Below are 24,125 nucleotides of genomic sequence, written 5' to 3'. Positions count from 1 at the left end.
GAAATATAATACACTGATAAGTAAAATTTTGTTGGTCTTATATTTATTTAAAACATTTTAGCTACCTTTCTTCCTTGTAGAGCTGAAAGCAGTTTACAGCATAGATAAAACACAAAGAATAAAATACATTTAAGAGCCTTCGGGGAGGGCGGTACATAAATATAAATGAATGAATGAATGAATAAATAAATAAATAAATAAATAAGAACATAAAAATCAAGATACAAAATAACAATTCAGGACTGCATTAAGATTAACCAAATGCAGTTCTAAGTAAAACAGACTTCAAATACTTCCTAAACATTAATTAATTAATTATACTTATAGACTGCCACTTCCGGCCTGCTGGTTCAGGATTTAAAATGAGAGGACCAGGCACATCTCCCTGGGGAGATTGTTCAGATTGTGGGGATGCCATTGAAAAGGTCCTCGTATTTACTTTTATGTACTTAATAAAAAAAAGCTTCTTTGATGAGACCATCAGGAGGACCTCTCCCTGTGAAGGAACAATATGGAAGAAGATGGTCCTTCATATACCTTGATCCCAAGCCATGTAGGGCTTTAAATGGCAAAGCCAACACCTTTAATAGGCTCAGAAGTAAATTGGAAGCCAATACAATTGTTGTAATATTAGGATTCACATGGTTCCAATAAGACCCATTATGCACGGGGGGAATAGCACACATTCGGGGTGGAATGGCGGCGACTAAAATGACCGATAATGCATGGTGCCAGCTGCAACTGGCTGCAGATTTGATGCACACTGCCGAAAAAGCCACATTAGCGAAATGCGGAAGAAACCGCAGCTTCCCTGGCAACCTGGGCTCAATCAGAAGCGGCGCCAAAGGCGCCGTGTGCATAACTGGGGAGTTCCGAGTTGAGCGCCAGAGCCACAATCAAAGTGGCAGGCAGGAGGGCACCAAAGGGAACGGGGACAGAAAGGTGGCCGGGGAACCCAAAGGGGAGGGGGATCAGGGGAGCACCGCAGGCAGCGGGATGGGGCGCAGAGCCCCGGCGGGGAACAGAGGGCAGCATGTCCCTATCTAGGGACAGCACCGAGGCCACCGCACCGATCACCCACCAATCCCCGAACCCTCCCCCAACCACAAACGACAGCACAGGCGAGGGGGTGTATGCAAACAGACAAACTTTATAAAACAGTAAAACAGTGCAAAACAGTAATACAAACAAGTGTGAACAGCAAAACAAACTGAAAACGCGAGGGGTAAACAGTATTAATGGGGATGAACAAGGGGGCAGAGGAAACGGGGCAGCAAACAAGGGAAGGAGCAAACTGGGAGCAAACTAAGGGGACGGGAACGTGCGGACACCAGAATCCCCCCCCCCCCAAAGTCCAGCTTTTTGGCGGCATCCGTGGCGGCAGCTCACGTTGGCGCTGAAGAGGGTCCGGCAGTAGTGGAGTCTCTTGCTCCCTCCCCCTCCGCTTGCTCAGCGTTTGATCCCTCCCCCTCCATGACTGTTGGACCTGGCAGGGCTGCGCCTGCGCAGGCTGCAGCCGCCCTTCTTGGCGTCCGCCTCCAATGCTGCGTCCACTTGCTGACACAGCGGCGTGCTCGCCTCGCTTCCCCTTGGCTCCGCATCAACGCCTGCCGCTCCGGATTTTGCCGCCATTATACCCTGTTCCGTGCATAACCGGTTTGTTTCGCGTCTTCCCCCTCCGCGTTTTCCATGTGACCCGAAATCACTGTTTCAGTGGCCATGCATAATGGGCCTAACTGGTCCTTACCAGCAGTGTAGCTGCCATATCCTGCACTAGTGGCAGCTTTTGAACATGCTTCAAGGGCAGCCCTAAGAAAGTGCATTCCAATATCCAGTCTAGATGTAACTAAGGTAAGGCTCACTGTGGCAAAATCTGACAGAACCAGGAAACAGATGTTGTTGAGGCACCAGCTGAGATCATTGCAAAAGTACTCCAAACCACCACAACCACCTGATTTTCTAAGGTGACAGCTGTGTCAAGTAGCACTCCCAAGCTGTGAACCTGGCTTATCAAGGGGAATATAACTCCATCCAAGACAGGAGAGATCTTAAATCCCAGGTCTACCTTTATATACACCTGCAGTGTGATCCTGTGTCTCATTGTGATCCTATTTCACCTACTAAATGGAGATAAGGTCTCTATTACTAGTAGACCAGTCACAATATCCCTTTTACTTGTACTGGTGTCTGCATGTTGAACAATCAATTATACATAGCATGACAAAGAGGATGTGGGTGGATGCCACCCTCAGAATAACAACATGGCACTTCTCATTGCAGGAAATTGAACCCTGAGAATAATGTATCAACTGGGATGTACTGTACGCCACAGTTAAATTAAAAATCGGTATTACAGACCTTTCTCAGGAATGCAATATTATCTTTTCTGAATGACAACTCATGGCAAAATCATGACTTTGAACTGTAGTACCATTTTAATCATTTACATAGCTTTGACAAGCTTGTCAGCACTAACTAGCAAATAACTTTTATTCTAAGAAGATATAGATTGGAAACTAAGAGATCAAAAGGAAAATCAAGGCAATAAACAATAACAGAAAACCAATACAACATGTAAATTCAAACAATCCTAGGGTGTCATTTTGTTACCTTTAGATTAAAATTACCCACTTAATATTGTGTAATACTTTGTGTTTCTCCTACTTGGCTAATCAAGAACAGCCTAACTAAGAGAAAGGCAATAGGTGATGGGTTGCACAAGATTGCACTAAATGGTATGGTGGGGAAGTGGGATAGAACTTCAGTGAGAGGAGACTGGCTGGAGGGCCGACAGATCCTGACCCAGGTAAGGAGTACTTAAGAGAAGGGCAACCAAGCTTAGAAATAGACAAAGGTTAAAATAGGAAAGCAAAATGGGAGCTAATAAGTCACACTATGTTTTGACGATATGAGGATCCAGGGTTGTAGTAATGAAAGACAATTAAATGAGACCATCTACGAAATTTAAGGAGCAAAGTGTTCACCTGGGCTTAAATGTTAAAGCCTAGCCATTAGTCAAATTAATCACAAAGCAGCGGTTGTGATAACAGTGAACCAAGGGTGTAAAATTGGGGTCCAACTGGTGAGATCAGAGCTCCGTTCTGATTTGTATAAGTGATGTTTTGATACCCTGTTAGTGTAGGGATAAAACTCCAGGCTATTGAGTGTCTAACTCAATATAGGGTGACCTATAAGGGATGGTGTGCCTGAATATTAATGAGTTGACTACCTGGCCTTTTCCTGAAAAATAATTCTCTATTTCAAATTGCATTTTCAAGTGAGATACTAAAGGGATTTTGATTATCTTGCAAACCCATGTTATTTTATGTGAGCCAGAAGATGTGAGGATCTCAGAGGGCTGAGTTGCCAAATGTAGTGGCATATACAAAAAGAGATTTTTTCAATCTGTTGGGCTTGAAAAAATGGGATTTTCCAATTGGGATCGGGGATTTTTTAAGAACTCCTAATATTTTTTGTCCAATAGACCTAAGAAGAAAACTGATAATATGTATTTTAAAGCCAGCCTGACTCTAGGGGTGGCTTGACTTTTCCTATAGTGTGGTTTAAACCATGCCATCAGAGAAGCTGTCCCCATGTGTGTTGCTGGGAGGTCTCTTGCCACTACTCCTAGACCTGTTTGGGAGGGCTTCTTCTCCAGCACAGTTTAAACTATGCTGCAGGAAAAGCTCCAGGATCCTACTTCTTGCAGACCTGAGAGGATCAGCTGGGTGGTGGGAGATGACAGTTCCCAGTCACATTCCCAATCAACTTCTCAAATACATAGGCTTGGCATCTTTAGCAAAAGTGATTTGTTGAAAAAACAAACTAAATTTGTGATCCTTCTTGTTGATACTAATTTGCAATATCCATACAGATCAATATATTCCTTTCAGACCCACCTTCATGTCATGTCATGCTACCCCACTTTGGAATATAACTTCTCAATTTTCCCAGGCTTACAACTGACTCAATTGTTACACCCAGGTGTGACCACCAAGCTCCAAGGATGTGTTGTAGATAATACTGAAGCCTCCTCCATCTATCAACAAAAACTAAAACATAGCCTACACCAGGCTTTCTCAACCAGGGTTTTGTAACCACCTTGGAAGTGTTTCCTGAATGGGTGAGATTTAATTAATTTTTTTTAAAAATTGTGAAATACTTATCAAGTGGTATGATCATATATGGTCATGTCAGCCCACTCCCCCTCCCAAAATGATCAGTGATGGGCCTGAAGGGGGGGAGGGAGTAGGGAGGGGAGGGGCCCCAGATAAATGTTGGTTCCAGCTCTGACTATGCCAATTTCTAGTTATGTAACTTTTGCCAGATATATGAAGGGAAAACCCAAACTTGTTTAGCGTTGACTGAACTGAGTTTGAGGTTATGGATGATGGCTGTACTTTGTTCTGAGATACCATACAATGGCTATAATGATGAATGATTGGTTGATTCAATTTGGGCTATATTGGCTTTGAAGGTCATTCTGAATAAAAAGTGGAAAAAATGACTTAAGGTAACAAAAACTGCAAAACATCAATAAAGTAGCAAAATCAAAAAGAACAGAGAATCCAGTCTGTGCAAAGTGCACATCAATTGCAATTTAGCCTTGACAGGTCAGTCCAAGTCTTCAAATTGCAATAGAGCAATATCCAGTTTGTACATTATAATGGTGTCGTTAAATTTGTAGCTGTTGTAAAGGGATATTGTCATGCTGTGTTCTCTCCCCCTTATATACAAAAAGACGTTTTAAGGAGTATTTGTGTATATGCACAAATCCCTGGTGCATGATAATAAAGGGTTTAGGTCTACAAATAGAACACTTGCATAGAAAGTACTTTTAAAGGTTTGACCTTACATGACCCTATCATAGGCAGAAAGCATAGATCACAACAACAAAGCCCTGATGTACCATTTAGCAAACTGTAGTTGCTAAATGTCTACAATCAACCTTAAATAATGGTACCGTGAAACTCTTGAATGTTTTGCTTACCATATTTGGATATAGGGTTGATGCAAAATCCTGTTTTGTTGGCTTCAGAATTATGGCACAGTGGACTAAAATCATTTTTTGACAATGAAAGAATATATGTTAGGTCTTTATATATACCTGCAGTGTGATCCTGTGTCTCATTGCGATCCTATTTCAACTACTAAGTGGAGTTTGGTGTAGTGGTTAGGAGTGCGGACTTCTAATCTGGCATGCCGGGTTTGATTCTGCGCTCCCCCACATGCAACCAGCTGGGTGACCTTGGGCTCGCCACGGCACTGATAAAACTGTTCTGACCGGGCAGTGATATCAGGGCTCTCTCAGCCTCACCCACCTCACAGGGTGTCTGTTGTGGGGAGAGGAATGGGAAGGCGACTGTAAGCCGTTTTGAGCCTCCTTCTGGTAGGGAAAAGCGGCATATAAGAACCAACTCTTCTTCTTAAGTTCAAAAGGGAACCCTTTCACTGTAACTAAATAAAACCTGCTTCTCTATCAATGTACTGCTTTGTATTGAGCTAAGTGGCACAGCTGTAGCAGTCCAAGAATATTGTGCCTTTTCCCAATAAGACCCCCTGAACTGTGGATAGAATGTGAGACTGGGGAGACCCTAGGTCACATTTGAGTCACTTGGCACAATCATTATTATTTTTAACAAATCCTTTCCACTTTGAAGTCAACAAAGTGACACTCAAATTTCTTAAAGGAAACCAACAGTGCAAAATCAGTAGCCCCCCCCCCCCCGAGGTTAATTGGATAAAAGAATGGACATATCTTAGTGCCTGAAGGATAGTAATTATAAGCTTAAGTTCTAAAAAATCAAACCACTCCTACAGCATTATTTCCATTATAAGTGGTCAGTTTTACTGACCATATACTACACATGTCATTTATATTAGGAGTTCTGCTTTCAGCAAGTATTTCTCCTATATTAGGATGCTAGTTCTGTTGACATCTCTGCATCGTAGGTCTTTGCACTTAGACTTCCTGCTAATGTCCTGAGCAGGTTCCCCTCTGTTTCAGTGAGTCATTAAATGAATGAGGATTCTGACTGGATGCTTTGTGCTCTTCAATTCCTTGTTTTGATAGCCACGGGTGAGCCTTTCTATTAGAACTTGTTATTAAGCTCTTACTCCTTTTTGCCTTTAAAACATGGAGTTTTTAACTGACAAATGAAGATATATCACAGCGTTTGCAGCTGGCAAAACTTCAGCTTTAATTCTCTCAACTGAACTTGGCCCTGTAGTCTAGTCACTTGTAGAGAGGGATTAGTTATATCTTGCACATATGGAATCACACTGTTTTGTTTAGGCATCTGCATGCTGTCTTGTGACAAAATGCTTCAGTCTGCTTAAATAGTGTTGCAAAGTAAGTTAATATGGATACTTGAGATGAAAAAATGCAAACTTTTCTCTTATACATACATTTGAGCCTGGTCTTCAGACTGTTAGCTTAATCATGTACTACTGAATGAAAGTGCACAGTATTCTAGATAGTATAATTATGAATTTGAAGTATTATTCAAGCATGCTTACTGAAGAATGATAGTGGATTTCTGTGTGAGAAGCAAACATGCCAGTACTGAAATAGCCTTCTCAGTCGTGCTCAGTGATTTCATTATTAATACATTCCTAGCAGAGAAATAGTTTGCAAATGTTGTGACATACTACAGGAATGAACATGAGTCTAGTGCTATCTTAAAAATGAGCAAGATTTTATTCTAGCCTAGGCAATTAGATGTCAAGGATCTTGTACTATTAGGATCTCATATTTGGAGGACAATGAGCCTTGTAACAGTTTGTGTTCAATAGATAACATTTGGAACTGTAATCTGTAACTATTGTGCTTTTGCTACTGACTTTATATTTTCTTTTCAATTAGATTTTATTTATTTATTTATTAAATTTATATCCCAACAGCCATGGCAAGCCGTCTTGTGGCGAGTCACACCATTAAAACCCTACATAAAAACATAAAATCCCATTAAAGCCCCATACATTACATTAAAGCAGGAGGTAAAAAATTCACATCACTCTTTTTGAATGGAATGACTGTGCCAGTGGGTTCCATGTGCTAAAGCAACCAATGTGATGGCCTATAAATAAGGTTGCAGTATCTTCGAGGGGGCTCCATGATCTTCCATGCCCTGGCCTCAAGTATAGACCTGGCAGTAGAGCTCTATCTTACAGGCCCTGTGGAATGATGGTAGTTCCTGCAGGGCCTGCAGCTCTTCTGGGAGCTCATTCCACCAGATAGGGGCCAGAACCAAGAAAGTCCTGTTGCTGGTCAAAGCCAGGTTAAATTTCTGGGGGCCAGGCACAACCAGCAAGTTGGTACCCACAGAGCGTAAGGCTCTGCGGGGAGCATAGGGTGATAGGCGGTCTTTCAGATATATGGGTTCCAGACCACGAAGGGCCTTAAAGGTTGTAACTGTTAATTCTGCTAATATACATTAAAATGTTTACATACTTTCTGGCATTGCTTATTTAATTACTCATCCATTGCATTTTATGGCACTGGTTCCTCTCATAATAAAATTGCCCAAGGTACTGTGGAAATTGCTATTTGGCAGTGTAAGTTGTTTACAAAGATCACTGTCAGCAATATGAAAATCACCCATGTGAAGAGAACAAAAATTACTCACCTCTTTAATCATGACTAAGTTGTCTCTTGTCATTCACCTCGTGATCAGACAAAGCATTTTCCTTTTCAACTTTTAAATGATTGAAATGCTCAAAACTGAACCTTCTTGATTCCATAACTAATCAAACGAATCAAATAGATTTTTAGAATCATAGAATCATAGAGTTGGAAGGGGCCATACAGGCCATCTAGTCCAACCCCCTGCTCAACGCAGGATTAGCCCTAAGCATCCTAAAGCATCCAAGAAAAGTGTGTATCCAACCTTTGCTTGAAGACTGCCAGTGAGGGGGAGCTCACCACCTCCTTAGGCAGACTATTCCACTGCTGAACTACCCTGACTGTATTTTTCATACTGTATTTTTCATACAGTTCAACTTGGAATAAAAGCATCCTTTTTAGTTGCATGATTTGTATACAATATGTACACATGTAGAAGTGAGTAGGTTTGTGCCTACTGGTTATGCGTGTAATCAGCCTTCATGTAATCTGTTTAACGTCTGAACAGAGACTATGTATGTACAAGTGCTAGGATGCAACATTTGCGGCATTCCTAATTACATGCAGCCAGTATGGAGTCAAATCAAGCCTGAACTCTCACTAGAAGCTAAAATGACTAAATGAAGGCTATCATACTTTGGTTACATTGTGAGAAGGTCAATAATGTTAAGAAAAGTTGGAGTGTGGAAAAGTGGGATATATATGAAATAAAACAAAATACATAAATGTATATTGTTCTTTTCAGATATGGGTATTTGAGGGCAGGATCGTTGGGTGCAATCTTACGGCACTCTGCAAGGCTAGTATATATGCAGGCAAACATCTGAATAGAATTAATTTTAAATCAAATTACCTAGGATAAATGTTTTGGAGTTCCTCCCCAGTTGTAATCTAGTACCTACTGCTTTATATGTGGCCTAGAGCCGTATGGAAGGGCTGTTGAGGAGGGGTTAGTGATTTCTGCTAATTCTGTCCTCCTGATGCCTGCTCCTGAGTATCTGCTGACCCCACAACAAAAATGGGGAAGGGCAATGAGCTACAGTGGGAGGGGGAGCAGGAAACTTCTGCTCCTTGAAGTCCATGGATGAATAACCACATTGTATACAAGAACATTTTAACTGGAGTACTGCATGTTTTAGAAATGGAGGTAGAAAAGTATTGATTAAGTGTATGTATATGGAGACATTTCCAACCCAACTTCTTCCCCCCAACTTTTGCGGTGATTTGTATTTACTTTTTTTGCTTGTGCTGACTTGCACACTATGACTCATTTTTCAGTTCCTTGACCTGGTCAAGCTTTTCAAAAAGACCTGACAAAGCTGTACCTTTTGCTTTGTGAGGAGAAAGTCTCATGCAACCTTTTAATCTTTTATCCTTCTTTGCCCTTGTACAGAGGAAGTCTCTGGCAGATGGAATGTATCTTTGGTACAGTCACTCATCAGCAGCATACACATACTTTATTTACTTTATATTTTGATTATCCTATATTTGCTGTAACTGCAATCAGAACTCCAGGATTAGGGTCAGACTGTAAAGAGTAAAACTCTTCTTTCTCTCCATGTTTTCTACCCCTGGTTTCTTAAGTATCTAGTGTGTTCTGCTAAAAAGCCACTTTTCTTTTACACATCAATCATTCTTCTGTGGTTTAATCTGCCCTTTTTGGCGTGCTAAATACAACTACAGTATGATTAGCAAGTTGTCGTCTCTCTGTAGCCTTACAGACTTGCTGGTTCGGATGGAATATTAACTTTTTTCACAGCCTAAACCAGGGGTAGTCAAACTGCGGCCCTCCAGATGTCCATGGACTACAATTCCCAGGAGCCCCCTGCCAGCGAATGCTGGCAAGGGCTCCTGGGAATTGTAGTCCATGGACATCTGGAGGGCCGCAGTTTGACTACCCCTGGCCTAAACCAACCTTGTCGAGAGACCAGCTCAGGCCTTGGAAAAGAAAATAATTTTGCCAATTGGACTGTTAAAATTGCATCTGATGTGGATATTGTCTAGCCAGGATTAAGATACAGTTGTTAAAAAATGGGGTACTGGGCATTTGTGTTCCTAAGTCAAAACAAATGGGGGAAAACTGGAACTTCAAGTATCTCTAGGTAAACATGACTTGCTGCCTTTGAAAGCCTTCAGTAAATAACAAATACTTCTGCCATTTCCTGTGGTTTGAGTTATGAGTAAAGGGCTAAAGTTTCCTAACTGCTATAATACTCTATGACCTTTTTCTTTGCTCTTAGGGAATGTATATTTTGTAATTGTTTCCAGATTTAAAAGAACACCACCATTGTGAATCTGGCTAGTCTGGGATGTTTGGGAATGGATGCTTACACTTTAACTAGCCAGTGAATTCACTTTAGGCTTTGGTACTGCCACGCCTGGAGGCAAGGCTGGGTGCTTTTTCAGTTATGTTCCTCAGTGTGTAGCAGTATTTAAATTGTGTGTTCAGATTTCTGACAGTCTTTCCCCAAACTGGCTTATATCTGTAAAGAGACAGGCCGCCTACCATCAGCAATGTTCTGAAAAGAGGAGAAGAATACGAGGGAAGAAATAATGTAGGAGGGAAAGGTGTGCCAGGCTGCTCTTCCCAGGATGGTCTCAATTTGATAAATGTGGTTACATTTGTCCTATAAACCCATGAGGTTCCTTCCAACTCTATGATTCTAAACCATTTTGGTCTGACCACTGTTCTTCTGTGGAATGTAGCTGCGCTATTAATGCTGGTTGTCTGTCTTAACAGAATGAGATTTGTCTGTAACCTCATAGTTTGCCCTTCTCAGACTCGACAGGTGCACGAGGATGGGAGATTTAAATATATTCTGTATTACAAAGGTATGTTCTTTATCTGTTTTTCATTATACAAATGGTCTCGATCTGGGCAGTAACTTTTCCCTTTTGAATTAAAAGGAGCCACACAACCATGCATTTTAATAGAACATTCCTTTCAACTTAATGAAGAGCTCTGTACTTAGAAATAAAATGGACAGGAGCCTCTATTCTGCACATAATAGATAATGCACATTCAATGCACTTTAGAAGTACATTTTCCTGTCCCACCCAGAAAAATCCAGCTGCCAAAGTACATTGAAAGTGCATTATTTTATGTGTGCAAAATGGGGGTCTCTGTTGAGGAGAAAAGTGGAATATATAGTAAATAAATATGATGATAATGTTATCCAATCAGTCGTGTCCGACCCTCAGCGATTCTTTAGGAAAGTCTTCACCACACGTCTCTGTCAATGACTGCCTTTTTCAGTTGGTCCATGGTCATCCTTGTATTGGCTTTGATTGTGTTGAGCCAGCGGATCCTTTGGCGACCATGTTTCCTTTTGCCACTGACCATGCTGAGCATTAGTGATTTCTCCAACGAGTTTGATCATATGATGTGTCCAAAGTAAGTGAGCTTTAGCCATAATATCTTGCCTTCCCTTTTAATGACATAGTTGGTTTTCTCCTCTCTAAAACTATCTTGTTGGTAATTTTGGCTGTCCATGGTATTCGCAGCATTCGTCTCCAACACCATAATTCAAAAGCATCTATTCTCCTGTAAAATAATATAGTAATATAGTAAATAAATAAAATAAATAACCCTTCTGCAGATTGAAAAATGGAGGCCAGGGAGAAGAGCTCTAGCTTAATCTTTTCGCTGACATGTTAGTTCTATGCATGCAGTATGCAGAGATCTCTGCACAGATGTTGGTGCTGTTTTCTGTTCCCCAAAAGGTCAAACCTGGGGAGGGGGGAGACAAGCTGAAAGAGTTTACAATGGTTTGAAACCAGCAACTGCAGCAAAATGTACAGCATTTAAATATATATTTACATTTTATTACTTGTCCCCCTGAAGATCATAATATAATCAGGAACTCTGGATTTGCTTTTCAGAAGCTGTAACATAAAATTTGCTGCAAAACCACTGAACACGCAGAAATTGTATCCATTTATATGTATTATTAAATGGGAGGACATTGTAGTATAGTAGTGCTTAATATGTCAGACTAGGATTGGGTAGATCTTGTTAGGGTTGCCTAGAGAAAAATGTTTTTTCTCTTTGATGCATGTTTTTTTACCTCCATGCCATTAAAAACTTTGTTGCTGGGACCAGTGCAGAAGATGTGGGCATATTGGTGCCATTTTGGGGAACCAAGGTGCAGGAGGGAATAGGTGACTTAACTACCTCCATATCCCTATCTGGGGCAGTCAGGGGGCAACAAGGAATGACAGTGGAAGGGCAGTTTGAAGGAAGAACACAAGGGAAAGCCTCTCATTCTCATTTCTTCACATAAAAAAGAAAAGTAACCTCCTTCTTACCATGTGCACATGCGCACACACACATATGTACAAATATATTTCTGTGTTGTTGACAAATTTGTATCAAGCGTGTCCAGCAGTTTTCTTGAAACTATCTGGCAAACCTAGTGACATTTTATAGTTCTGTCATTTCTGAAGAGAGCAATATTAACTTCCTAACGAAGGGTCATCAATACCATTGATCATGAATGTTGCTTTTGCTCCTGATTCTCTTTTACTCCATGCTTTTCTTTTGGAATTTGATTGTGGCTTCCAAGTTCCCAATACAAATGTGAGCTAGAACTAGATTTAGGAATAGGATAAGATCTAGTATATTAGATGTTAGAAAGGGGTAGGGGCTTGATGCATTAAGGAAATGTGAGCTCCACAATAATTGTTATGGTTGTTAAGCAGTAGACTAATAATTTGTATTTCAGTAAGTTGTCAGAAGCTGACTGCCTGGGTGCAGTAATTTAACTAAGCTTTACTTGAGTTTGGTCTCAGTAACCCCCCCCCCCCCCCCGGGTGACACACATCATAAAGCAAAGGAAAGCTTTACAGGGAAAAAATCAAGAAAATATATTCAAAACAAGACATATTGTCCAGTGTCAGTATAAATGCATGCAACTAACAAAACTAACAAGCTGTCTTGTTTGCACAACAGCGCAGTTGTTCCTAAAAACGTAAGAGTTCTGCAGCCTAATACAAATATCTTTTTGACACTAAGGCCCATTATGCACGGCTGCCGAAACGGCGATTTTGGGTCACATGGAGAACGCGGAGGGGGAAGACGTGAAGCACACCGGTTATGCACGGGACGGGGCGTGACGGTGGCAAAACCCAGAGTAACCGATTATGCATGCGGCGATCCCGGCGCCGCTTCTGGTTGCGCCCCGGTCACCCAGAAGCTGCGCTTTCTTCCGCGTTTCGCTAACACGGCGGCATGCACCAAATTTCCGGCGGCATGCACCAAATCTGCGGCTGGTTGCAGCCGGCACCGTGCGTTATCGGTGATTTTAGTCGCCGCCATTCCACCCTGAATGTGCGTTATTCCCCCCGTGCATAATGGGTCTTAGGAGGCATATGGAGGAAAGTGTAAGGTTTCTTCTTTCCTATTGCACTTACAGAAAAATACCAGTTATGACCTCCTGACTTCCTCCACCAATACTGGACAGTATCTACATTCTAGGGTAAGTTCTCCCTCCCATAACAGATTCATACCTAAACAATATGAGTTAATCAACAGACAAGAGCAGTTAAACTAGATGAGTAACTGCCTTATGGAGGATGGGGGTGACCAACAACTACAGAGAACAGTGAACTTAGCTGGAAAACTCCTAAGAAAGATTTTCTTTCTTGATATTCGTGGTCCGTTAAACTTATCTCAAACTGCAGTGCCTTGGTACATTTTTTTTAAACTCTGCCCTTCCTTAAAAGAGCATTCACAGATCTTGAGTTACCATAACTCTGTGAGGTAGATTAAGCTGAATGTGTATGTGTGACTGGCTCAAAGTTTCCCAACAAACTTGATGGCAAAGTAGAAATTTTAACCTAATGTAATTATACAACACCAGCACCAGCTTCTCCTATACAGTTTGAAATGGCCAATTTCTATGAACTGAGCTTGACCAAGTGTGTTTTCTTTCCACTAGAATGCTCTTAGCTATGAATAGCAATTGTTGCAACTATCTTACTCTCTGTTAGGAGATTACTTCTCTATACCAAAGTTGTTTTTCAAAATATGAAAATTGAAGTGCCTTGATAAAGTCAAAGAGCAAAACGCTTTGGGATTTATATAAAAGAATAAAGAAGAATGGAAGTTTGAAGACTCCATAAAAGTCATTTTTGTACATCTAGTTTGCTGTATTTGTATCCCAGTGCCCTGTATCTGGTCCTTCACTGGGTCCTACCCTTCTTACTTTATTTTGGCTACTCATTTATGATGCCAAGTTTACAGTTTCAGTTAATAAAAATTAGTTCCTATTTTCATTATGTTACATTGTAGAGAAATTATGTCATGTATTTATTTATAGTGTTCTTATTTTTGAATGTGTTTGACTATTTGACAAATGGAAAGAAAGATGAATAGCACTAGAGTATTTATACCACAGTCTTTAGCTCAGCTGTGTCAGCATTTCATGGGGAAGGAGGGGAGACTCGCTTTTCTATGATAGGATGTTCAAATAACCATGCATTTCCTGTTCTCTTCTGAAAACGGCTTCACCTGCTGTACTGGACTTATTTTTTTAAAATATCTTCTTGGTTAATTATCTCCTGAGAAAGGCTTCAAGCACTATGGCTTAACCGAGAAGAAACGTTCCTACCAGATAAAATGTACTTCTTATATCAAATTGGTTAGGACATTATCTTTTTGCCTCAAACACTGTGCCACCAGGGAGAGATTTGGCTTCGAATCCAACAGTGACCCCAAGTGAACCCAGTGGGGACAGGGATAATTCCTCTCTTCTAGTTATCGTGATATGTTAAAACTTTCCTCGACTTAACAACCTGGCAGGCATTATATGGGAAGTGCTGATTCTGGCAAGCTTTTTTTTTTTTTTGGGGGGGGGGGGGAGGGCTGAATTTTTCAAAAGGGTAATTGGAAATTGTCTGCTGCATTATTGAAATCAGTTGGTTTTAATATTTATGGCTATATTTGAGGTTTGAAACTGTTTTGTATGTCTGTCAGAAAAGCAATAAAATATTTTAACTAACTAAATAAAAAGCTAATACAAAGCGGAAATAATAGTACTCCTCTTAATAGATGCAGGGTTTCAAGCCATTGAATTATTTTGAAGTTATTCTAGTTCAGACATTCAGAAGGTAACTGGTTCAATGAAATGAACCTATTTGTTCTTGTTACATGTCTTTCATATTGTTATATTGAGTTTACTACAATTCCTACTGAATCCAGTGGTAATTTCTAACAACTGAAGAGAATTTCTATAAGCACAGTGGAACTTTCAGCATTCTACACAATGGATGTAGAAAGATCACTGTATTGTTATGAGAGTTATAATGTAAACCACCCTGAGCCAAGGGACGGTGATATATAAATAAACAAATAAACACATTGGAACAGAAATCACCAACCATTACATAGATTTTAGAATACATTACTTTTTATTTACTTCTCTAATGGACTTCACTCTGTTGGAGCAATATATCATTACTACATAGTATAATCAGTGATCCACTGAATAGCAAGAATAGGTACTGAAGTATCAACTATATTTAAACAACAGGTCAGTAGCACCTGTTCTACTGATATTCGTTGTGCTTTTGTAATAGCTACAAAGTCCTACATTTTAAACCAGGTGCAGAAACCAGCCACTGTGGCATTTCCTTGTGGTTTCCAGAAAAGGATCTTTTATTGGAGTCAAACAGCATGACATTAAACAAGTAGCTGCTTGTTTCCAAAGCTTTTGAAAGGTTAAATCACTTTTGATTCTAAATGTTTACATTCTTAGAGCTTTAGAACTTAAGTACTTTTTTCCACTTTAACTGGAAGCTTTGTTAGGACTTATACCTGCTACATTCTACGCATGGAAACAGATATTAATGATATTAAAGATATTAAGGAAACAGATATTAAGGAATTAGAGATGTATAACAGATAACACATCCTCCTTACCAGGTAAACGTCTTGTGTTGCAATTGTCTTTTCAGGAAACCTTGTTGTAGGACTTACCCAGTGGGGGGCCTTTTGGCAAGAAGTCATTGCATGTATGTTTGTTCCCATTCTGTCCCTCGTCCCTAATGAGTTCTCTTTAAGTTAATCCTGAAAACTGGAGCATAAGAATTTTGGGCCATTTGTTTCATGCATGATTTAAAGGAAGGGGCAAAAGCAGAAGTGATTTTATTTTGGAATTACATCCAAACAACAATTCTGAACCAAGCTTTTTCTTTCTAAGACATTTGTCTGCAGGGGGAGTACTAGGGTAGGGGTGAATACCAAATGTGTATACAATCAAAGAATTTGCCAGATAACATTATTGGCTGTGCTGGAAACAAGGCTTGAAATGTTACAGCTCTTTTTCCACCTGCTGACATTCAAGACTTGTAGACTGGTGGATTTAACAGTCTTTTTGATGTGAAACACATCTACTGGTGCACTCTCTGTAACACAAATGATAATAGATGTGACATTCGTTGTCCCACCACTGGGCATGCCAATAGATGATGGTTGGGGAGGCCTAGCATTGAGTCCTGCTCGCTGTACTGCTGCCGCTGCCCATCTCGGCCATCAGGAGTGTGGGAATTGCCTCAGAATATGGGCAGCAGAGGCTGCAACAGCTGGCAAGGCCCAGCGCTGAGCCCCACTTGCTGTGCTACCACTGCCTATCTTCCAAGGCCATTCCTACCCTCAGGAGAGTGGGGACGGCCTTGGAAGACAGATGGTGATGGTGGCTGTTGAGGCCTGATGCTGAGGCTAGCTTGCTGCACATACGCACACACACTCCCCTGCTGCTGCCAGTCTTCCGCGGCCAGTCCTGCCTTCAGGAGAAGTGGGGTTGGCCTCAGAAGACAGATGGCAGCTGGTGAGGCCTGGTGCTGATCCCAGCTTGCTATGCTGTTGCCTGTCTCCCATGGCCAGTCCCATTTTCCTTAGGGCCTCAGGATAGCCTCAAAAAACAGGTGGCAGTGGCGTCACAGCCAGCAGGGCTCGACACCAGGTCTCAGCAGCCACTGCCTCAGCCATTATGTGGAATGTGTTTTGTGTAAGTTTGCTGAACTTGAATTGCTAATAAAAATGTGGTGGTCCTAGCACCCTGTTAATCTGTTGAGATAATTTTTTGTGTCAACATAATGCAAAACCATGCTTTTGCTATCTTATGAAACAGATTCAGCTCAGAATCAGGGAGCTGCTGGTTTGCCTTGACCAGATACATTTCCTTTCTCTTTATGGGCCCTGATTTGGATAGCTCAGGCAAGCCTGATCCCATCAGATCTTGGAAGTTATGCAGGGCCAACCCTGCCTAGTATTTAGATGGGAGACCTCCAAGGATTTGGATGGAGTTCCTCCAAGAAACACTAGAAGTTATTACATGGAGACAAGCAATGGCAAACTACCTCCAAGTGTCCCTTGCCTGGCTGCTGGACAATCTCCTGGCTACACTGCATATGCCAAACGTTTAATAACAAACAAACAAACCTTTTATGGCCTGGGAAGGTGTTGTCAGGGCCATTTGTTTCATTCTGATATCCCATAAAACCATAATAAACCAACTTAGTGGTTTGATGGACCCTAATTAACCATAGTTAGTGGACTGGTTTGCATTCAGACAGTCACACTACACCATTGTTTAATTAAAGCATGGTGTTTCAACTGAGTTATTTTTATTTCCTGACTGGTATGTGCATTCAAGCAAATTAGGGTCCATTGTTAGCAATGCATTGTCCTGGGGTTGCCTCTGAAAACTGTTTGGGGACTTCAGGTAGTCCAGCACATTGCAGCCAGATTACCAACATTAACTTGATGTAGAAAACATATTTCCCTAATAAGCAAGGAAACTGACAGATCAATTAGTTTCCAAGGACAATTCAAAATGGTAACATTTGATTTTTATGATCTGAAACAGTCTGTGGCTTCCATATCTTAAGGTTTGTTTGTTTTCATAAGAAGTAATTTAATATTTATATCAGGGCCTGTTGTAAACAAATGAGGGAGGTAGTTAAGGAAAGACGTCCTTTTCTGCATCAGTGCCCTGCTCATGATTCTTGCCCATATTGCATGGCACCCATGGTAATATTTATTAAGGGCCAGGTGATGTCTTTCCTATCTTCCTATGTTTTAAATGTCATCTATATGGGTTATTGTTTCTCTGGGTCATGTATAATTTTTACTGTTGTGTCAGAAGAAGTTACACTTAAGGTAGGGGAAGATTTCTTGGACTAGAGGAAGACTTCAAACTCTGCCAAACAGAGAACACAGCCAATAAATATGGTTTTGTACAGATCTTCACTGTGATTTGTTTTGATTGTATTTGAAGCAGAAAAAGAGGGATAAACATTTTTAAATGCCAACCCTGTTTATCTGTTTATCTTGCAAAGCTTTAACATTTGTTACAGTTTGTGTAGGGTTCTATTATATGTTTGCATGCTTCGGTACTTAAATCCCAAACCACAGGTATCTTAAAGTATAAGAACTTGATTGAATGTTTATATCTGATTTCAGTTAATGGGGGATGGTTTAGGGAGTAGCTATATACTTTCAGTTTATTCTTAATTTTTTAGTTCCTGTTCAAGGACAGTGTTCCGACTTTGATCTGGATAGACTGAAAGGGAAGTTGAAGGTTACATTATGACTAAAGTGAGATCTTTGATGTCATGAGAAGGCTGCTCTTCTATTAAAAAGCTAAACTTCTATAATGTTCACACACTCTGAATGGGTTTGTCTAATAAGGCATTTGATATGTTTTCTGTGCACCCACCTAAACATTTATGATCTTGGAAGACTTGCAAGCATCCTAGCAGATTGTGTGTGTTTGACTGACAGCTCCAGTACATGCTGAGCCTAGAACATCTCAGCTAAAAGGGATGTTGTTATATCAGTGTTCCCTTTTCTGCACCCCACTCCAATTTGTCTCTCTTAGGTACAATATATGATAGGCTATGTCTTTGAATATGAAGGGTATTACTGGAAGAAACACTGGGTCCACATACTTCGTTTTCTTCTGCTCCAGCATCTGGCAGAATCATGCATCCCCTGTGAGCTTGAAATGCTTCTATTCAGTTCATTTACTCTGCAGTTCTGCACTTAAAAAGTCATGTTAGTAAACTGACCATAGTTTAATATTCACAATGAACTCATGTTCTTTGTTCAGACAGCTAAACCATCTTAGCCACATGCTCTCTGGTCATGAAATTTAAAAACAAAGAATGTCAGTATATATGGTTAAATATGTAATTGGAAAACCTAATTGTCATAAAATGTGTTCATTAAATTTAATAGCTTAAAATGAGTCATATCAATTGCAGTGTGTGACATGGCATATTTAATCTAGAATAAATGGTTGAAATGTGTCAGCATGCTAACGTTTAAAAAAAATAACCCCAGGAACAGAATTTTCATAAAACCAGGTGCTTCAGAAAAACAGGGCCTGTAAACAGGGACAATTGGGGCATATTGAATCCTCATTTGCAAAACCAGAAAAATCATTCATGTTGTATCAATTTTGCCTGGATAATCTGAATTACAAGAAAAATACTTTATTCTCCATATACTAAATGGTTTCCTTTTTTAAAAAGCCTAGGGCAGAGGTAGAAGCATTAATATAAATTACCAGCAGAAGTCCTGATGCCATTAAATTGCTGCAAGGATGAGCCATTTTTTACAAGCTGAAAAGTTATAGAATATAATTTCCCTTTTATTAGACCATGACATTACATTGAAAAAATAGAAAGGGACAAATGGAATAATAGATACTAATTAAAACTTTGTAGTTACACTGAGAACACTGGTTATTAAAAAATTTAAATTCCTTTTATAAGTCAAATTTTTTATTCACCATTGTTTTTAAAATATACAATTTATAAGAATGCCAGGGCCATTAAAATATTACTAAAATTGTCTTAAGGTTTCACAAAAGATGAATTAGTAGAAGTTGTTCATCTGTTCCACTTAATATTTCTGTTAAGTCCTTGAAGGAGGAGCATGTCTCATGGCTTAAGTACCATTCAGTGCTTAACACCCACTCAGGGTGGCTGTCCCGCTTGAGTGCCTCCTCCTCCAACCAGCTAGCCGGTCTGTCTAGCGGCCAGCCAATCGCCTTCCGTCCCCCATCCCTGACCACCCCCTCCTCCTTCCACATCCCTCTGAAGCTCAGAGGCTGCAGATCCCTACTGCATGAGAGCTGCCCCTGCCGGCGAGCTCCATAATAGCTCCCTGCAGCCTTTCAAGGTCCGGGGGGGAGGGTTGGAAGGGCCCATACAGGCCATCCAGTCCAACCCCCTGCTCAACGCAGGATCAGCCCAAAGCATCCTAAAGCATCCAAGAAAAGTGTGTATCCAACCTTTGCTTGAAGACTGCCAGTGAGGGGGAGCTCACCACCTCCTTAGGCAGATCATCTTCATCGCCCTCCTCTGTACCCTTTCGATTTTATCTACATCCTTCTTGAAGTGAGGCCTCCAGAACTGCACACAGTACTCCAGGTGTGGTCTGACCAGTGCCGTATACAATGGGACTATGACATCTTGTGATTTTGGTGTGTTGCCCCTGTTGATACAGCCCAAAATGGCATTTGCCTTTTTTACCATTGCATCACACTGCCTGCTCATGTTTAGTTTACAATCCACAAGTACCCCAAGGTCTCGTTCACACACAGTGTTACCTAGAAGCATATCCCCCGTCCAGTAGGCATGCTTTTCATTTTTCTGACCCAGATGCAAAACTTTACATTTATCTTTATTAAATTGCATCTTGTTTTCATTTGCCCATTTTTCCATTGTGTTCAGATCTCGTTGAACTCTGTCTCTATCTTCCAGAGTATTTGCCAGTCCTCCCAATTTGGTGTCATCTGCAAACTTAATGAGTAGTCCCTCCACCCCCTCATCTAGATCATTAATAAATATATGTTAAAAAGTACTGGGCCGAGCACCGAGCCCTGAGGTACCCCGCTATTCACCTCTCTCCAGTCGGATGAAACACCATTGAGAACAACTCTTTGAGTGCGTTTCTCTAACCAATTCCCAATCCACCTAACTATCTGAAAATCAAGATTGCAGTCCTTCAATTTATCCATCGGAACATCATGGAGAACATTATAAAATGCTTTACTAAAATCCAAGTAATCAGAGTTGTCTTTATAATGTCCCAAAGAGCAGACTGGCTAAATGTAGTTCCTGCTCAGAATTGCTTTCTTATTTACTTAATTTTTTTGTCATCAAGTTGTAAACTGATTCACGGTGACCTCGTAAGATTTGCAAGGCAAGTGATGTTCAGAGGTGGCCTGCCTGTCTCTGTAGCAACCTCAGACTTCCCAATCAAATGTTAACCAGGCCTCACCCTGTTCAGCTTCTGAGATTTTACAAGATTGGACTATCTTGGGATCTCTAAGTCAGGGCATTCTTACTTAGTTACTTTGTTATTATGGCACAGCCTTTTATTGTCTCTTCCCCCCCTGCTGTCCCAACATTTTGGTTTCAGGAGCTGATTAACTGATTGAAAATGAGTCTCACGTTGCAGCATGTGGCAGTCCAATAAAAATTTTAACTGAATGAAATGGCATAGAAAATAGCAAACACTGAGGAAGTAATCATTATGTGTAGCATGTCATAATTTTGTAATGAAGCCCTTACTCTTTCACTGCTATAGTTAGACAGAAACTTGGTTAGCAAGGGTTAGAGTGGTGAATATAAATTATAAAATACATAAAGCATGATACTGTAGAATTGTACTGTTTGAACTCTGGGAATAAGAATCTATATTTAACTCAAACTGAAGCTCTTGCCTTTCAGCAACAAGATGATCTGCAGTGCTTTATAGTGTTTCTGGTCTTTTTCTGGGTTTAGAGTATAGAAGTTCTCACACCAACATTCAGGTTTTTTCTTTGCACCATGACCAGAAGTCTTTGGCAGTTGTGTGCCCCCCCCCCCCCCCCGGCCTATCTTGCTTCTGATTTTATCTTCCAACAAGGCAGTGCAGTCAGCTGTTTGTTTCCTGGTAGCAAAAAAACCCTTATTTATCCCTATCCTATGAGTGGAGTTTGAAAAAAAAACACAGCTTCAGTTCATTTGCTTCAGAGAAAAGCAGCGACTTAGTACTTTGCATGCAGAAAGTTCCAGGTTCATTCTCCAGCACGTCCACTTAAATTAGAAAGATCAGATAGTAAGTGATATTGGCAGTGATACCTTTGCTGGTGCTGCTGGACCGCAGCAAAGTTGATAGACCAGTGTTTGGTTTGTCTCAGTGTTCATGTAATATTTGTGCAATATCTCTCAAGCCAAACAAGAATTCATTGGAGAACAGCAAGCAGCAGTCTACAAGCAAGAAATTACTTGCATACCTTTCTTATGGCAGCAGTCTTGAGTGCTGTGCATCTCTAAGAATAAAGAATTGACCACAAATCCCCAGGTTCTTATTTATACAAACTTCTACCCCTGTATGTATCTCTCATCCAGCATGCATGCTTCTCATTTTTGTGGCCCACTTCTCCTTATTGAATTGTATCTTGTTCTCATTTCCCTACTTTTCCAGCATGTTCATATTTTGTAGACCATATTTCTTTTGGGGTGTTTGGTGTCATCTAGTAAGCTCGTCACCCAATCAAAAAAGGAAACCAGGTTGGTCTGGCAGGACCTTTTGAGACAGATCCGTGCTGACTTCCCTGGATCACCAAGTTGTCTTTCAGATGTTTGCCTATCGCTCTCTTTAATACCTTCTCCATTATCCTCCCTGCAACTGATGGCAAACTCGCTGGCCTGTAGTTTCCAGGATAATCTTTCCTCCCTTTTTTGAAGATCTGGGATAACATTTGTTCTCTTCTAGTTTTCTGGTACATCTTGAGTCCTTCAAGATGTCCTGAAGATGATGGGCAAGGGTTCCACAAGCTCTCCAGAATGTTATTTGAATACTCTTGGCTGCACATTATCTGATCCAGAGGATTTAAACTCATTCAGTGCAGTCAAGTGCCTCTCAACAACCTCTCTGTCCATGTCATCCTGCCACCCAGTCACTATACCAATCCGTAGATGTGCCTATACTCTTCTTCAGGGGAAAAAACAAAGGCAAAATAGGTACTGAGCCATTCTTCTTTCTCTCTCTTTTGTCACAGTTTCTCCATTTTCTATTGCCTCGTTTCCCTTATGTTTCCTTTGGCCTCTCTGATGGCAGACCTGTAACTCACAGATTCTCAAACATCGTTCTGTTGCTTCAGAGCAACATGGCTACCAATCCTAAATCTATCCTCACATTACATAGTTCTTAAGCATCATGAGTGAATAAAACCTTGCCTGAAAAAGTATTTCACTAATTTCAAGAGGTCAGGGAGTTAGAGGTTTTTTTAAAGTTCCTCCTGGAGGCCTGAGGGACAAGGAAAAATATAATTAAAAAAAAACACACCAACAACCAGATTTCTGTCTGAATTGTTCCAGTCTTTCATTTCTTCATAACAAGACAATGAGTTATCATGCCTTACATTTAGGAAATGTTAGTGTTAGGGAGTGAAGAAACCACACCCTTCAGACAAAAGAGGGTTTTTTTTAATTAGCAGGAAATTCTGTATTTTTATATCATTTATAGTCTGTCTTATGAACTCAGGGTGGATGACACAGATTGAATCAATACATTGCTCTTTGGTTTAGTAAATTAGAAACATAACCTTTCAGAGTTTACAGCCAGAGGTTCTAAGATCTTTGAGGTGAAGCTTCCCTTTTATTATTACCTTTTTTACAAACCATCTGTGCACAGAGAATGCCCATGCTGCCCTTCCCCCATGTTAGGAACTAAACTGAATCTTCTTGAATCCTGGTGAAAAGGAAGATTCTAAAAGGGGAGGGGGGGAGGGAATATGAAGACCAATGCCAATTTATCCCTTAACTGTCATTAAAAATTGTTAACATTAGGTTTGCAAGTGGGGTGGTGGGGTGCTGATAAAAGGGATTGTAATCTACAAGTTTAGGGTGCATTTAATTTATTTTGTAGCAATGCATTAATGTCATCTTCTTTGTCTGACAATAAAAATTGACTTTGTTGTCTGTGGCAACCAAGTTCACAAATGCCATAGTAAACATGCATTATAAAACTGGTATAATTGAGTACAGTAGCACCAACAGCATTTTCCAGGGTGTATAAAGTGTCCTTGAATCAAAGCTCACATCATCAGATATCTGGCAACATGAGCTTTGGATGTATAAAAGTTCATACAATGGAAGTGTATTTCTTTACTTTTACCCCACACAAAGGGATGAAATCATTCATGAGCCTTCCATATTAGCAAATTTATAACAGGCTGTTTGATTTTGGGTGAGATATTTGTGTGGATTTGAAGTGCTTGTTGTGATAGATTTGTTTGTATGAAAGCGGTTTTTAACAATGGTACACGCTTATTCGTTTGTTTTAAATTTCATCAGAACTCTACAGTATTTCTTATTTAGTATTTGAAGAGGACAAAAGATCTAACATTGTGAGAGGGGAGGTTAGTTGAGTCATATCCTTTTGGAGCTGTGAAGCAACTGTATTCACACTTCACGATTTCCTCTTATAGTCACTCCT

The 24,125-nt window shown here is 40.5% G+C and overlaps 1 protein-coding gene across 6 annotated transcripts in view; it reads left to right on the top strand.

The window, feature by feature from the left end:
- The window catches only part of MCTP1 (multiple C2 and transmembrane domain containing 1), a 253,452-nt gene that overhangs the window by 42,051 nt on the left and 187,276 nt on the right, over nt 1-24,125 (top strand). The window contains exon 1 of one of the 6 annotated variants that reach the window (XM_077347621.1): nt 13,046-13,101. The exons of the other annotated variants lie outside the window; for them this stretch is intronic. The gene's annotated coding sequence lies outside the window, so the exon portion shown is untranslated. Of the gene's footprint in view, nt 1-13,045; nt 13,102-24,125 lie in introns of those variants that run through there. 6 annotated transcript variants of the gene reach the window in all.

The sequence above is a fragment of the Paroedura picta genome, chromosome 7 (assembly GCF_049243985.1).
Source record: "Paroedura picta isolate Pp20150507F chromosome 7, Ppicta_v3.0, whole genome shotgun sequence".
NCBI classification, from domain to species: Eukaryota; Metazoa; Chordata; class Lepidosauria; order Squamata; family Gekkonidae; genus Paroedura; species Paroedura picta.
This window is presented reverse-complemented; position numbering and strand designations above follow the sequence as displayed.